Source organism: Alligator mississippiensis, chromosome 16, assembly GCF_030867095.1.
Source record: "Alligator mississippiensis isolate rAllMis1 chromosome 16, rAllMis1, whole genome shotgun sequence".
Classification (NCBI taxonomy): Eukaryota; Metazoa; Chordata; order Crocodylia; family Alligatoridae; genus Alligator; species Alligator mississippiensis.
In genome coordinates, this window is record NC_081839.1 from 29,448,566 (window position 1) to 29,466,108 (window position 17,543).

The 17,543-nt window shown below is 42.8% G+C and overlaps 1 long non-coding RNA gene across 11 annotated transcripts in view; it reads left to right on the plus strand.

Moving 5' to 3' along the window:
* Positions 1–17,543, plus strand: part of LOC132246464 (uncharacterized) — a 189,028-nt gene that overhangs the window by 72,336 nt on the left and 99,149 nt on the right. For 7 of the 11 annotated variants that reach the window (XR_009457767.1, XR_009457765.1, XR_009457772.1 and 4 more), the window contains exon 4: positions 8,274–8,361. The exons of 1 other annotated variant lie outside the window; for it this stretch is intronic. This is a non-coding gene — a long non-coding RNA (uncharacterized LOC132246464). Of the gene's footprint in view, positions 1–8,273; positions 8,362–8,535; positions 8,653–17,543 lie in introns of all 11 variants that reach the window. 3 more of the 11 variants (XR_009457770.1, XR_009457768.1, XR_009457773.1) reach the window with 2 other exon arrangements.

Below are 17,543 nucleotides of genomic sequence, written 5' to 3' on the forward strand. Positions count from 1 at the left end.
CACTGATTTGCTTAATGCACCGACAGTTAATTTGTAGTGAACAAGAACTCAAGGGGTTTTAGTTTCATTTAGTTTTGTTTTTAGTGGGTGCATCTACATGTTTATTGATGTGCCATAATTATGGTGCATTAAGTTTAGTACCTGTAATAACAGGTACTAAATGCACCGTAATCAGTGCTACTGCGCATTAGCACAAATAAATGCTTTTTGTGTGACAATGTCTACTGGATTAATCTACTACACATTAGCGTATTAGCACAGGTTTTGCCAGCTGTGCTAATGTGCAGTAGAATTAATCCAATGGGCATTTAGCATCTCGTATAGACGTGCCCAATGTGCACCAAACCGCGGTTGCTTTAACTAGGAGGAATAAATAGCCAGATAGGAAATATGGTTTCTTTCAGTGCTTCTTCCCCAAATCTGTGCATCAAAGGGAGAGTGGGAAGGTGAGAACATGACTAATATGCATATTTATTGTTTTCTGGAGGAAGGTTAGTGGATACAACTGAGTGGAGGCTTAGGCCCTGTGAAGCTATCTGGTCTCAGAAATAGATGCTCATTTGTTTTCCCATCCTTGATTATATGCATGTACCTGCTGCCAAACACACACACACACCCCCCCCCCACCGAAGTTTGACTTTTGCTGCTGTGGTTTTCATACTGCTCTCAAGGAAGACCCCTGTCAATGACCAAAGCCTCATTCTCTTCAAGGTTTTCTTCCCTTTGTATCACAAGTTGATGAAAATCATTGTGGCATCAGAAAAGATAACGTTGTCCCGTTGAATCAGTCTGTGTCCAAGTGTGCTGTTGCCTTCTGCTGGACAAGATCAAAATTGCTCAGCTATGTAGTGTAGGCTCCATGCTGATCATAGCTCAAGTGATAGGGTCTGTGCTCTTCCAGAGGAGGGAGGAGGTGGGATGGTACTCTTGATCCCTGTTAAAATTATAAAAAGGAAAGAAATGTCAGGACTGCAACTTCAGTGGCTTCCCTTCAGAATTGCCATTTTGACCCTCAAAAGGACTAATGTTCTAGTGAAAATTGTTATGATTTTCTTTGCCTGGTTTCTAGCTAGCTGTAAATGACACTAAGCCTTTCTATAGTACATTGCATCCAGGGATCTCAGTGTGCTTTGTAAAGAGCAGCAAATATCAATTTTGCTTTTACAGATAAAGAGATTAAGACTGAGAGGGGGCAAGTCTAAACACATCAAAAGCAGCCTCTCAATTTTAGGCTCTCCATCTTTGGTCTGATGTTCAGAAGCGCTTAGATTTAGCTGAAGTCAGTGGGATCTGCGGGTGCTTTGATTCTCTGAAAGTCAGACCAGATTCCCCTCAAACTGGGCACTAGAAAACTGACATACCCAATTGTAAAAACGTTAGTGTAAGTAGCTTGTGGAAGACCACAGAGAATAGGAATGAGAAGTCCTGATTCTCAGTCTAGCACTTGATCTTTTCTCCTATTCCATTGCCTGCCAGCAAGTTGTCTTTCGGGGTTTGCAACGAGGAGCTAGGCTAAACCCAGTGGTACTAGTTCAAGTGTGTTTGGAAAGTTATTCCAGTTCTCATGGGTTTGCACTAGAGCTGGTCTGAACATTTTGACAACCATGAAACCTTTTTTTAAAAAAGGATTTTTTTCCAACCAGGCACAACCTGGTCCATCCAATTTTTCCAACCATCACTCTGGGGTTTAAATCAAAATTCCTGCATGGTATCAAACTGCCCATCACTCAAGCAGAATCAGGGCAAGGTGTTGGGCCAGCCTTTAAAATATTAGAAAACTTGGATATTTAGGACAAGATTTGTACAATGGAGGGGTAAATTCAATGCCAAATCACAGGGAACAAAACTAGACATAGCAGATTACTACTTGTGAAGGGATCTGAGCTTGTATGTATTTGGACACATTGTGGTATGGGTTTTGGTACATCTCTACTTTTTACAATTGCTCTATACATTGGTCCCTGTCTGGGGCACATTTCCTGTGATAGATCTGGGTGACTATGATGGATATAAAAGAATTAATATTGACGACACATTATGCAAGGCTCAATAAAAACTGCAAGCATGCCAGATGCTTGAGAAGTTGGGAAGTCTTCAGTCATTTTCTTTTAATTTAATTATTTCCTTGGCCTGGCCTTGGATTATTTTCAAGAAAAGTGTGACAAGAGGCCAGCAGTTGACCGGAGAAGGCTTTTCATTTTCCGTCCAAACCTGTTCAATTGTGAAATGTGCACTTTGTTTTCAGATCAGTGATTCTGGAGTAAGTTGAGCCCTGATTTGCATTTTAAATGAAGTTGGATGTGGTTTTAGGGAGGACCTTGATCTCTGGTAAAGATGAGTGCAGCCCATTGAAATCAATGGACCTTTATTAATTTACACCGGTTGAGGACTCAGCCTGGAAATGACATGGGGAGCAGTGGGAAACCCCAAAAAGCAACTTCCAAGCACAAACACATTATGTGCAAAGCATAAACATTATTAAAACAACTCTAGCCCTTCAGGGCAGGGTTTTTCTGTAATGCTTTCTTGATTGCACTTCCTCAAGGCTGGTGAAGTGAATAGTGGGCTGATTATCCATGGACCATGATGTAAATCAGTATGAAACTGTTCCCATTGTATGTGAGAGATGAACTTTGCATATTCATTGGAAGGCAATAGTCAATCCTCTTCATATTCCTCCTTCAGGCTCTCTCAGGGCCTGATCCAAAGCCTGTTGAAGCCAATGGGTGCCTTTGTCCTGGCTCCTCAATCTGTTCCCCATTACTGTTCTCCAACCTGAGCTACAGAGGTTTATTGTGTTAAAAAAAATAACGCCCTGCAAACACGGCCTACAGTATTGACCATTTAAATTATCACAGCTGTATATGATGCACTGAAAAGCAGATGGATCAATGACTTTTGGCACAGAACAGACAACCAGAGAGGAGGAAAAATAAAGCAACCAAAAATGCTCTCTCCATGCACAAGTCCAGGATCCGGTAGTGAGCAGTAAAAAAAGGGCCACATATAACGCATATAAACAGGATAGTTTTTGATCAAACCAAAAAACCCCCACGTCAGAGAGGAATCTGTGTCCTTTTACATCATGCTGTGTTTGAATGAGACTGGGGGGGGGTATGTCTGCTTCATGTGTCCAGCTCAGTGCACACCCTTGCTCCAGTTTGCACACGACCCACCAGGAAATGCAGCAGTGAAGTCTTTCTGAGGGCATTTCCTATATCAGCTGATGTACTTGACACATGTCCAGGGCGTACCCCCCAAATGCTGCATCACCACACTTCCCAATTTGATGGGTTGGTGTGAACAGGGGTGGATGCATAAGCTGGGCTTAGGAACATCCCTCCTTGAATGCCCTAGGAACACAATGCAGCCGGATACCAAGAGCCTCACCCATGGTATGCACCACTGACTTCAACAGGACTTCATATTGCTTACTGTGAGCATCAGGACCTGGGCTTTAGCAAGTCGTCACAAAAGAATCAGCCCCTCTCTAAAGATTTGTGTGAGTCGTACATTTTACAGAAGGCCACTCTTGGTTTGTACAGTCAGAGGACAAGGCTTTTTGAACAAATGCACAGCATGCATGCATTAATCTCATTATTCAATTGTGACAGGCTTTTTCTCCTAGCACTTTAATTAAGGATCATTTATTAAGCATTATACCATCTTTTGGTTAAACATAAAAATCAACCCTAGGAGCCATGCATGCCAAAAGATAATTGCCCCTTGGAATTCAGATGCTTCAGTAACTTAGACTGAAATCTGGGTGGATATATTTAAGTGTTGTTGTTTTTTTTTTCCCCCAAGCATATTTCATAATTTTTAAATATTTCCATGCCATAAACTTTAATACAAACTCCAGATCTAGTTAGGCAATCAAAATGTAGGGGCTGTTGGATAATTCTAATCAACCAAGTGCATTTCAGACATATTTCTGTTTTCAGAGATGAGGTTGTTAGCATAACTTATTGTAGATATGAATTGCTGAGGGATAATAAATGGCACAAATGACTTTTTGAGGAACCTCAGGAAGGTGAGGGATGAATTTTAATTTTGTAAATTCAGATTATGCTTTGCACCCGTGTAACTAAAATTAGAAGCACTGTTTAACTTTGTTGCTGACAGGGTGATGAACATTTGGTCTGACCCAGGATGGCTGTTCTTATGTTCTGGTTCATCTTTGGGGCTAGTAAAAGTTTTCCTGAAACCTTTAATAGAAATAGGATTGACACTAAGACTAGCTCTATGTTTTAAGGGTCTAATCAACAGATTGTTCAAGAAATTAAAAAGGGATATAGAAACAATGAGGGGAAATAATTTTGGAAAAGAAATCACACCAAAATGCCACTTCTCAATTGACATGTGGAAAGAGAAGCGCTGCAAAGAGCATAGCAGAGATGGAATATTTTGCTCCCCAAACTGCAAGTTATTTAGACAGCTCTGATGTTTGGTGGAAGAAGTGTAGTAGGGAACAAGCACGTTTCTCCACGCTTGATAGGAATTTGCCAAATCACAGAGAATTTGGCCACAGACCACCTAATTAATAGGTCAATAATGCATCTCTCAGTTACTGTTAATACTGACTTTCTGGTGAAGGGCTTAGAGGTTCTGTCGGGATTCGCAGCAAAGATTATATTTCTCTGAAAAAACTTCCAATGGACCTCACACCTGTGCACCGCTGGATGTTTTTGGCAGAATGATGGAGAAAGGGTAGAAGCACAGATGTGGAATTAGACTCCCACTGAAGTCAAGAAAAGTTACTTGTATCTTGACATTGGGACCTACTACGACATGATAGATTGAGAGATGTCTGGCTTTTGGAAAATTTGACGGATGATAAAAGAGAAGGGTGCAATAATTTGGTAATAATGGCTCTGCATTGACTTCTCAGATATGAACAACCTACAGACATTGGAAAATAAATGTGAGACCTTGTGAACATCCCTTGATTTTGATACAGAATACTGTTTACTGACCTATTTGCAACTGAGCATCTTCTGGACTTGATGACCTGTATGTTTTAACGATGTGATTTGCTGTATTATCCCATTACGGTTTCTGCTGCTCCGTAAATTCTTACTTCCTTTCTTTATCTCATAGTGTTCCCCCTGTTCTACATCCTGGATCTTACATTATTCTCCTTGTTCCATCTTCTGAAATATTAAATGGTAATCCCTCTCCCCTCTTGCAGACATCATCCTCGTATCAAGGGATAGCCGATGGTGACGATAAGGGCAGGTAACTTCAAATGTTACTGCTTTGCCACAGCTTTATCGTGGAGGCCTTAGCCCATTAACCATAATGTTTGTTAGGTTCTGCTTCAGTTTGTCCCATCTGAAAGGATACCGCACAGCCCTTTGCTGACCACCCAAAGCTATTCTGTTTTGGGCTGGTTGCCATCTTTTCTGGGCAAATGTACAACTCATGTCTTGAACTGTGCCAGACTCACTGTTTGAGGTTCATTTTCAGCGTTGGAGCCTGGCTGCACAAAAAGGCTATATAGTAGTATTCACGTTACATATAATCTGACTCCCACTAGATAGTCTTTGGGGATTAACAAGGTACCCACTGCTATACAGCATGTTTTGGCAGTAAGAAGAGCTGGTGAATCCCATGCCATCCTTTCTTTTGAGAGTCTTCAAGTTTCTTTTTGGCACGTATGTGCAATCGGGCCCAAGATATAAATACTGCCAAGACTTCTTGCAGAATACATGACATTTATATTGCTATGCAGTTTACTGATCTAAACATACCATTGCCTTGCCTTGATAGCCCAGGGCAAGTACTAATCAGTTTGCATGTAGGCATCATGCCATCTGAAAGGATAAGCGTGAGTAGAGACAGTATGTGCATCATCTATGCATGTTGAGAGAACATGATTCCCAGCTGAGGGTATCCAAATGTGTCTCCATCCTGAATTTGCATCTCTTTGGGTAAAAATGACATGCCAGAACTAAGCATATGGTAATGTAAATACAACGAGTAACTATTGTGCCGCCGCTTCACATGGGTTGCCATTCTCCGGGTGAGATCTTCAGTTGACATAAATTGGTCTGGCTCCATTGAAGTCAATAGAGCCAATTTATATCTGCTATACATCTGACCCTATGAGATTGAAATAGATTTTTAGATAAAGCACTGGGGAGTGTGCGAGTATGCACACAAGTGCATGAGTGAGTGGGTATAGAAGAAAGTAGTTGAAAGAAAGCCTTAATTTCCTTTTATTTCTTCACAGAGAACATCAGATACATTGCAGTGGAGATATTACCCATAACGTTGGGACTTCTGGGCTCTATTCATGTTTCCATCATTAATTATTAAATGATTCAGGGCAAGTCATCTACTAGCTTCTCCGTGATTCATGTTTACCTAGTAGTAGTTAAGAGGGAATAACAGTATTTTCCCACTTCCTGTGGGATTGTGGGAATTGGTTGATATTTGAAACTTGAAACATGCTTTGAGATTGTTAGCTAAGACTAGGTATCCGGGATCAAGTTAGGATTTTTTTTACAAATCCTGAACCAATCAGCTGGCTGTGTGTGTCCATCCAAGTGACCTCGTGTAGAAAATCGGTGTGCACAAATTTTGGGTACTTTTAATGGAACTTCACTTGGTCTGTCCACACTATAACTCAATTATAGTTTCAGTGAGGCTGCTGTCAAAATGATATAAGCATAAAAAAATAAACCCATTGGATTGGCTTGAAATGTCACTTTTAGCACTGTAAATTTATCAGCCTCAATTGGGTTCCTACCAATTTATATACCTTTAAACCAGGAATCAAAATCAGGCCCATTATTCCTGTAAGAGGCCTTGCTTTCTGTTGGATTAAGGCATCCAGGCACTTCTGAAACTCCCACTAAGACACCATGGGCATCTTTTGGCATTGAAATACCTTTAAAATTCTGGCTCTAAGTAACTTGCCCATGGCCACTCAGGACATCAGTTGCAGAGCCAGGAATTGAATCCAGATCTCCTTGACCACAATCCGAACCACAAATCTCCTTGAGGCAAACCCGTGCCTTAACCACTAGAAAATCAAAGTGCAAAAGCCAAGTGCAAAACCAGAGTCTGAGGCCAAGCTTGGGGTTTTGAATGGTTCTGAACTTGAGGAAGTGTGTTGATCCATCTCAGATCCCTTCTGGGTTTGGTTTCACCGGAGCAAAGGATTGTATTGCATGTAATGAATTTCAGATTCTTGAAGTGAAGCACGCAGACGGTGCTTGCATTGGCACCCTGGGGATTTTGTACGTGGAAAAGTACGGGTAGAGTTTTGGGACCTGAGGAAAATTTCTTTTGACATTTGGGCCCTTATCTTCCAAAAGGCATGGGATAATTATCCTTCTAAGGAAGTGTTTGTGTTCACTGCAGGTTATACTTTATTCAATAAGCTGTACTTTTACATGCATTTGGGTGTAACAAATAACATTAACATTTGCAGGGCCTTTCGGGCGCTATGTTTTAAATGTGCTAAGATAAATAAGAGTGAGAAAGTAAGGGCAAAAGGAAAATTTTCCGGAGGTAAATAAAGGGAATATCACTTTGCCTAAATCAGTATTTCACAAAAGCATGCAATTAAAGCAGGCCTCGAAACCGAGCCATCGTATTAACGATAACATATATGTAGAATTTTTATGATATGCATGATGGTTTTGGGATCGGCTCCAAGGCCCATTTAGTTCCTTTGACTTTGATGTGAGTATAATATCAGTTCCTCAAAGAGATTAAGAAAGATTTTTTTTGATTTAAAAGAAAGCCAACCTGATCAGGAGTTGTGAGCTATGAAGCTTCTGAGTTCGAATCCTGCTTCTTCTGCTCGCTTGCTGGCCTATGTCTCAATTTACTTACTTATAAAATCAGTGCTAGTAGCACTGAGCTGCACTGAGGGGTAATGTAGAGATAAATTAAATTAAAGTTTGCACAAGTGTTTTGAATGTATACAGATGCTGTAAGAAAGTTGCCTACATATTATTTTTTGTTATGCTAGACTTGGCAGCTGCAATACACTTGAATTATGTCCCATTAAGAAGTTATGAGGATTATTTTTGGTTGGGGACAAGGGGAAGTGGCAGAACTATTACAGAAGTAGTTTTCTGGCCAGGCTCCATAGCTGGTATTAACAGTCTTTGACTTCACGGGAGTTGCACTCTTTGACATCCACACAAGATCTCTTCTTAGGTAGCTACCAAGAGAACTTCAGCTCTAATTATATCTTCATGAACGAACCTGTCCTAAAGCTTGAGGTTAATTTGTATTCATTTTCCTCTGCTTAGCTAGACATCACACTTCAAGCGCAGGGAACAAAAGGAGAAGAAAGAAGAAAAAAGAAGGTGTGGTGTAAAGCTACCCAGTGGCACAAATGTAAGTACATTTGTTTTCCAGTAAATATACAGTATGACAACAATCCTTTTGTGGCGTACTTTTCCATAATGGGGGATAAGATGAGGAATGGTGAGATATGGATTGTTAATGGTCAAAGATCAGCCACAGGTTCATTATTTACAATAGAGTTGAATTTCCTCTCATTTCCATCAGATTTATGCTGGTTGTAATGTTACTGCCGTTGGTAGAATTAGTCCTGACTTATGCTAGCAGAAGTGAGAGAAGACATAGACTGAGGCCATCCAGAATGAAAGCCCCTGGTTCATCAAGGTGAGTAAACACATGGCACATTTTAAGCCTATGTGTGGATCCATTGCATTCACTGAAGTCAGCTGGGTTATCCTCATGTTTGTATCTCATAGGCCCAGACGCATCAAATTGGCTATTTAAGCACATATCAAATGTTCAGCATATGCATAGTTTACTTGATTCCAGTGGACAACTCACAGGCATAAGATTAACCAGGGGCTTAAGCATTTCCAAGAATCAAAGGTAGTACCACAGAGGGTCCTGAGCACCAGCTAGGAGGGGCCAAGAACCTGCAACCTCCATTGATTTCAAGGACTGGATGAACACATTTGCATGAGCTACAGCCATGAACATGTAACAGTGACCTAGAAGGACAGATCTTCAGGCATTGCTGTTGGTAGAGAAATTAATGGGAAAGAGGCAAATGTTTAACTCTCCATAGGAATATAATATACTAGTGATTGAGGCCAGATAGGTTCATCATTTGGAAGCAAGGGGGAGTGAGCACAGCCTGTCAGGGGTTGATATTATTGCAAGTTCCTCACGGGCTAGCCACGTTAAATCATCTCCTGGGTGCTCCCTCAGCAGAACGGAGCCAAACAAGCACAAAAAAGGGTCTCTGAGATGTTGTAAAGTTAGTCAGCCTTGCTGTGAGTCACTGAAGGGAGTCTCTAGTGGAAGCACATCTTGAGTGCACAAGGCCGTGAGGTCTGTCCGCCCTAGTACGTAAGGAATTGGCAGGCTCTCCGTTCCTTAGAGCCGCGATTCAAGGAGAAACCAGCATCTCCTTTTTGACTCCTTTGGTTAGCCCTCCCTACAAGCCATAAAAGTTCCTGGGCCCATCTGATTCCACTTCGTCAAGTCTGAACTCCCCTTTCTCCTAGCACCTGAGGATGCCTGTGAAGCCCGCAGCAAAGTCTGCGGCTCTTGCAAGCTTCTCTGTCCATTCCCACCTGCTCTGCTGGTAGACCTAGAAGGAGCCATTTCTACAGGTGAGCTGTGCAGGCTTCATACCGTTCACTGAACAGCCATCAATAAGTTTAATCCCCATAAACACGAGCGCGATTCAAACCAGGGAATAAGAGCGCCAAAGCTCCATAGCCCGTTACCAGTCTCACAGGCTTCTTATTCCTCTGTGGTTAACCCCTCTCTCTCTCATTTCTTTCAGTCTGACCCTTAATTACTTCGTGAGCCTCCTTTGATTTGATACAACTACAATTTATCTCATTTGTGCATGTCACACAGTAACTTCAAAAGCACCACTGGGTCCCTTTGAGGATAGGATTGTAGAGCATTGGCACTTCCATAGGTCACTTAAAGAAAATGAGAAGCAGCAAAGTGGACGGTGTATAGAGAACGGTATGCTGAAGAACGTCGTAAAGCCAAATGTGCCCAAAACGAAAGTACTCTTTCCCCGCTGTGTGTCCTTGTGCATAGGGCTGGGTAAGCAAAACCTCTGTCTCACTGTACCACTCTTTTAGTTGTGTCCCTGCATACAGAGGGGATGTTTAACCTGGAATAAGTAGCAGTATGCTCAGCGTCTCATTTTGATCTCTGCACACAGACCATGAAGGATTTTTGGTGGGGCTACTTTTCTAAATGAAATAAAACTCCTGCTTTGTTGGAAATCTCTTTGATACACAGTGGGACTCCTCCATCATTTAACCAATGATTTTACATCACTGGAATGCAGAAAATCATCTAGAATTAAAAACAAGCCCTGTGAACAATTAATCCGTTTTACATCACTGAAGGCAATGGAGTGCCACCAAGGATTAATTTGACCCGTTAATAATGCTTAACGCTTAATGTAGTTTTGTAGATCTCAGAGCTCTTTTGACTTTCATAGTTTAGATCTTTAATGTGAAATTTCTCTTGGAATGGGTCCATTTCAACTAGAAAAGGGACTTATTTCTGAACAAAGTCAGAAAAAAATTGCCTTTCTCTTTTTTTGCAGAAATTGACCTATTTTTGCATTCTTAAAGTGTATGAAATTCAGTGTCAAGTGCATTTTGTAACTCTTTCATGCCCCTCCTGCTGTAACTCAGATGCAGCCCACTGTGCTGGGCTCAGAGACTGCAGGACATCCTGCCAATGACCCAGCATCTGCAGAAGCTTGTAACAGATGTCCAGTGACTGTAGTTAGATGAGTCATGTGTAGCTAGGGTCAAGTTTCGTCTCAGAGAAAATATTACAGCCTAGGAACAAACCCCTGAAAATAACAGGAATTGGGACTGTATTTGGGCCATAAACACAGGTTACGGCTGTCTGGCTATTTATTTGCTTTAATCCCCTCTGCTTCTATTTTAATTTTAAATGGTATTCCACTGTAAACCACTTCCATTTTTGCTCCTTTATACCATGACATAAGGACTTGGGATATTTTGGAACCTGCAAAAATGCCATGTGCACCTATATGGCCTACCATGAATTTTCCTCTGGTCTTGAGCTGACTGCCATTCCTGTGGCGCTGTGTCAGCATCTTCATACAAAGGGCTTTCACACCCCCTGCTAACCCCAGATGAACTCTGTGTCCAAGGAGGGTTGGCTGTGTGTGTCCAAAGAGAGACGAGGCAGGGCTGGAGTGAAAGCAATTTTGCCCCTTCCCCAGGCGGTTCTTTCTGTGCTGTACCTGAATTCGACCTTTGGATGATGCTCCTGCCATGGCTAACATCAGAGATGGCAAGAGCCTCAGGTTAGGCCCTTTTCAAAACAGCCTTGGCCACTTAAAGCTTCAGCGAGCCAGATTTTGAAAGGTATTTATGTGCCAAAAAATACAGATGGGCCCTTAGACACTTCTGAAAATCCCACTAGTTACCTCAGTGCCCACATGCTTCTGGTAATCCAAATAGGTGTTCAGCAGTATCTTTGGTACCCAAATATCTTTCAAAAGCTGGCCCTACGGGCCTAGGTCACTTTTGAAAACAGGACTTAAATTCTTAAGTCATTTCAGCATTTTTGAAAAGATTATGCCATGTTTGTTAATAGATATTTCAATATATAGCCTTATATCTTGAGTGTAAAGTTCAGACTCTATGCCAGCCCGCAGCCGCAGTGTATGGTAATCATGAATGCCAAAGGAACGGCTTTGGAGGGAGTGTGCGTGCTGTTTTAGGTGGGCATGCAGCAGGAACAGGCTCTCAGGGACCACTTTCAGCCAGGGAAGGAGAAAGAAAAGTCACTTGAGTTTAAAACTTTTCAGTTGGGAAGGAGGGAATTCATTTTAATGGGAAGAAGGGGCAAACAGGGGGAAGGAGATCTTCTAAATGGCCTCTCTGGAGGACCAGGAATGATGCAGCCTTTGAAATAGCAAAGAGACTGCCTGAGATAGTCCCATTGCTAAGACCACGTCTGGAAGAGGGATCTATTGGTGCAGTGAATACTCCCAGAGTCAACACAGTAAATGGTTAATCTGCAATTTGCAGTGATGCATTTTACCCTGATGCATTTTGACCACCACTACGCTTGAGTTTACCTGAACGCACCAGGGATTTGGACTGGCATAAATACGAACGCTGGGGCCACTGAGAGCAGCAGTTCCTACTGCATGGAAGGTGTAAGGCTTTTAAAATGGAGCTGCTTGTAACACGGTGCTTTCGGCAGAGCTGGTGCAAAGCCACGGAGATATCGAACTGTTCTGATGTAGCAAAGCAGCCCGGCCAGTGTTATGCAAAAAGTGGAGACGAAGCTGGATGACAAGGGTCTTGCTGTGCATTTTTGCTTACTGACATTGCCCTATATATTTGGGTGTGGTTTGGTGGGTAGGAGCCAGATCAGGACAGGACCTCAAAACATGCACAGTGCCACAGTGAGGGCTGTTTGATAGTGGGGTAAGCAAACCGTTCTTCATTTCCCCCCTCTCCTCTGAGCAAAAAGTTGGTGAAGGCATTTCATGTCAGTTAGTGAATTTAATCATGCCCTGGAAGAAGGAGGGGGGGGAAAAAACTGTGTTTGCTTGTTTCCTAGGTACACCACAGTGCCCACAGCGAGTCTCGCCACTCCCAGAGAAAGTTTGTGCAAGTCCTAAAATAATTTCATCCCACTGGCCCACAAATATTCCCATTTGGTGAGCCTTATATAGAGTAATTGCTGTTTAACATGGCACCACAGCTAGGTCAGGGCTTATTTTGGGTTGCGAGTTATAAAAAGCTTTTTGTAAAAAAAAAATGCCTCTATTTGTCAATCTGTCGTTCTGAACAAACGGGTCTAGAAACTTGGTAGTTTACTTATTCCTGTTTGTTTGCTTTAGGAGTCAGCATTCATCAGAGTGCTGGCAGCGGTACCAAACGCATCTAGCCATCACGTCCTAGTTTATCTAGATGTGCTTGCACTTTAATTATGAAAATGTAATTGCTAGGTAGCCAGGTGTTGTGGGAATATCGACCCGTGTCGCTGGAAGACGTGTGTTTGGAAAGGGGGTTAAACCCGAACAGCTACATACCACAGGCAGGTAACAGGTGTGGCTACTGAGGAAGAGGTTCAGCAAAGAATCTTGCCTTTGCTTTTCATCCAAACAGCCCATTATGTGCTCCAAGCACAGTGAAATTTAAAGCAATCAGTTTTTACAGCTGCTTTGCAATAGAAGCAACTCTATTAACCACATTTTACAGATGGGAAAATGGAGGCAGAGAAAAGTAAGTGCGACTCGCTCAAGACCACACAGTGAATCAGTGGCGTAGCTTTGGGATAAGCATCATGGAGCTCAGGTTCTTATTCTTGTGCTCATGCCTCAAAGTTATTTCCGATTGTAATAACGGGTTGTGTCAAGTGCCCAATGCATAGACAGCATGTGTGCATGTAATTTTGTTTGGCCCATTTCTAAAATACAGCTAGCTCCAAGGTGAGAAGCAGCAGCTCATTAATGGTTCAGATCCTGCAATAATATAGAATGGGAAGTCAAGGATATTGTACTCAATTATGTAATTACCCATGTTGAAAGCTGGCCAAGATACCACCCACACTCTCGCAGAGAGAATCACCGCTTCTTTAATGGTAGCAGGGGAGACAGTATTGTTCAGAGGGTTAGAGCTGGAGACTCTTGAGTTAGGACCCAGGTTCAGTTCTCAGTTGTACTCCTGTCTCATTGCATTGCCTGGGGTAATTCATTCCCTGACCCAGAGTGATTTATAACACGGCTTTCACTGGAAGCAAGTTGTGTCATGCTATATAAAATGATAGAAAACACAGTTACAGACACTGCTTACCACACAGCTTGTGCTCCAGCTTTGTCTCCTTGTATTTATCAGGGACCACACTCTGCCTGGAATACCATACAAGTCCATAGAGACATCTAATGGCTTCAAGCAAACAGGTTACGGCAGAAATCCCGCTTCTCTTGGAAATTCCCATTTGAGTGGAAAAGACATCTGGTTTCCTTCTCTGCATGTTCTGCCATTTCATGCACCAGGCCAAGTCTTCTCACCCCAATGCACAGAATTTATGTTCTCTTCCATCTGAGTCATGATCTGCAAAGGAGTGCAGGGAAAGCAAATCTCATGTAGGTGTGTTTCTGTTCGCATAGACTTCTGCTGCTGAGAGCTGGATGCAAGCAAGTGCAGGTTCAAGACCACTCTGTCTCCCTTGCTTGCATAGGTACATTCAAGCCTGACCTGGGGAAACATATGTTCCAGGTAAGGAACCAAACTGTCCTCCTTGTGCAGCAATAGGAGCAGTAGGAAAACAAGAGTTAACATGTCACTGTGCTGGGCATAGCAACACAGTCAATAACTTGCCAGCTCCTTGCTCACCATCATTCCAGCAATTGCAATCTGCTAAGATATTCTTGATATTGTGTTGATTTTCATCAGCTTGGCTGTTTCTAAATGCGATGCTTTGCTTCTCTGGACAGGCATCAAGGGAGCATACCAGGTACATGTTTCAGAGGCCTAAAAAGAAGCAAATTTTCTTGGTCCATTGATTTTCTTTCTTTGAGGTGATCTATACCAGGCCCAGTGTGTTGTTAGGAGAAATTAGAAGCCAGGCATAGAGACTGGTACTGAAGATAAAAGAGAGCATAGGAACTGCTCAGAGCTGGATGGGAAATGGTTTTCGGAGCCTGTGAACACTTAATGAAATCTCAAAATGTTTTTCTGTTTTGCATTGAGACCAAACTGGGAACTTTCAAAACTATTCTTGAAAAGCAAAAGAAAGACACCCCACCACAGCTAACAGGCTAGTGATCCAAGCATTCACCTGGGATTTAAGAGAGACAAGTTAAAGTGCCTTATCCATCAGGCAGAGCTGGGTCTTGAGCCCGTATCACTCAGAGGCGAGCACCTTAATCACCAGCTTATTGGTTATTTGCAGCTTGCTTGCTCTGATTTTACCAGAAACCATCTCAGTGAAAGCTTGATTAAAATAGATGCACCGCTGCAAAAAGCTTTGGTTTTTATAAGTAGGCCTTTGCCAACAAATAAAAAGAAAAAAGAAAAGCTTGGTTGAAAAATTCCTAATCTGCTCTAGACATTTTCTCAATTTTTTGGTTTTCTTCCTTTGTGCTCTTGTACACCCAAACTTGGTTATATTTCCTCCCGATCAAGTTTCCGTACAAGCTAGAGGTAAGCACCAAGCTTCACCAAGTAGATATACCAATCTGCCTCGCTTCTTAAGCTGGAAGGCCTCCTTGCAGGAATAAGAGAGGAGTTCAATCCCTTTGCCTATCCAGATGTAGGCCTCTCTGCTATGTGATCAGCTGCCAACCATCTCTTTTGCTCTCTGCTCATTGCTGCTGGGGTCCTGAGACTTCATTTCACATCTCAGTATAGTCTTCAAGAGCATCACATTGTCACTCCATCCCCAGCACGTCCTTCTGCCTTGTAAGTCTTTCGATGAATTAGGTGGGCCGCTCCCAACAAGCATATGGCGAGATCAGGAGGATTAGCCAAGGAAGGTGGGCTCCTGCACAGCCTCTTTGCTGTATCTCAGCAGAGCGCTGGTATAGCCTGAGTGGTTTTTCTATTGCATTATGGAGCATGCACAAGCTACCTGCCTACCCCAAAAGAGCCTCATGAGGTTTGGATGAAGTGGAAGACCATAACAAGCAATTCCTAAAGAAGCTGGTGAAGAGAACAGCTAATGCACAACTCAGCAATAAATGACCTCCCACCATGCACTCCTTCTTATTTCCTGAATCTGCTGCCTTAGACAACGTCTGAGTCATTTTATGACAATAAATCAAGTGGAGAAGCAACGGGGCCGTGAGTGTCTAGACACAGGGCGTGGTCAAGGTGTTGCCTGTTGATTTGCACGGGAGCGGAGGGCTCATTCTAGTTTTAGGGGTCATGCGGGGATTGGGATAAGGCTGCCTTTTCTTCATTGCAGCTGACCGTCGTGCCCTTGTGCTAATCGTTTGCCATCTAAGCTCACCTCTGCAAGCCTGGCCAATATGGCCAAACGGCAGCAGCTAGTGCTCCATCTTGTAGGCTAACACGATGCTTATCTGAATGCAGAGACATAAACGGTAAGAGATTGAATGCAAATGTAGCATCTAGCAGCCCTGTGCTTTCTCGCAAACTATTGATTAGGTGTCTGATTTGCTTTCCCCTGATAATAGGCCATAGGAAGAAGCCAATAGGGCGAGGAGAAAGAAAACCTGTCATGATCATTCGATGCAGCCGGCGAGCCAATAGGGAGACAAAGCCAGCCGATTGGGTTAGAGTAAAACAAGGGTGGGGGATCTGTCTTAGCAACAGCAGAAAACAACTCTTTCCCCCTCCCCTCCATGCCCACAGTACAGCCACACTGGAAAGTTCCCGATTATGTTTCTTAATGCTTTTGTTTCGCTGAAACCCAATTTGAACGTGACTAGTTTGGCTCACGGACTTGTCGTCTTTACCTGTTCACTCCATGATCCTTAACAAAGGACGGATGAGTTTCTTGTTTTTTGGGGTTTTGTTTTTTTTTTTTTTCCTGGCCAACTAGTTATTCTTCTAGTTACCTTCATTTTGAATTCCTTTGTGTCTGCAGCGGTGACTGAAAATGAAGGTGGGTTTTGATACGTTTCCAAAAGAGAAAGCAATGCAAAACAGGGACCCACAGTAGGACTCCATTTTCTCTGGTATCTGTTAAATCTCAAAGGAAGCAGGCTGGTGCAGTGCTTAGAGTTGGCAGTCACGGTTGTTTGCTCAGCTTCTTCCAGCAGCTCTCTGAGTAAACTTGGGCAGATCATTTAACCTCTCTGGCCTTGCTTTCCCTGGAAGTCCTCCTGGGTCTGCTCTGCAGCATACAAAATCCAGACCGCCCCGCAACACAGCTGCTACCTAAAAGTCCCAGTCTCGGAGCTTGCAAAGTGCATCGAGATCCTATGATGATAGAGGCATTCCCTGCAGAGCGAAGTCTGCTGAATAACATGAAAGTCATCCCTTTCGTGCAGCGTGGGTGAGATCTTACGGTCCTTATAGTGACGGTACAAAGCATGGGGACGCAGCACAGTCTAGCTGCTCAGTCGGTGAATAGGGAATTAGGAGAAAGCCGTTCTAAGCCCAGTGCCACCAGTACCTTGCTGGGTGGCTTTAGGTAAGTTATTCCAGTTCCCCACACCTGTTTTATCACCAATCTTTAGTTTGTCTTTTCTAGTTAGATTGGAAACTCTTTGGGGAGGAGGGCAGTTCGTGCGACAGCTCTGTATAGCACAACGACACCTCAGTCTCTTGAAGGAAAATGGAAGCAGTATCCTGAGCATATACTAAGGTACAGGGTTTTTTTTCCCCCCAGTTTAGTCAAGGGAAAATACAACAAGCAATTAAAACCAAAACCTGTCTGAGCGTTTGCAGGAAATCAAACTTTGCTGTTCTCTGAAAACGACCTTCATTGTCCTCTTCTCACCTGCTGCCTTCCCCAGCTCATAAGCATTCACACTTTTATCTCACTATTTGCATGCTGATAATGGACATAGATTTTGTTAGTCTTGCATC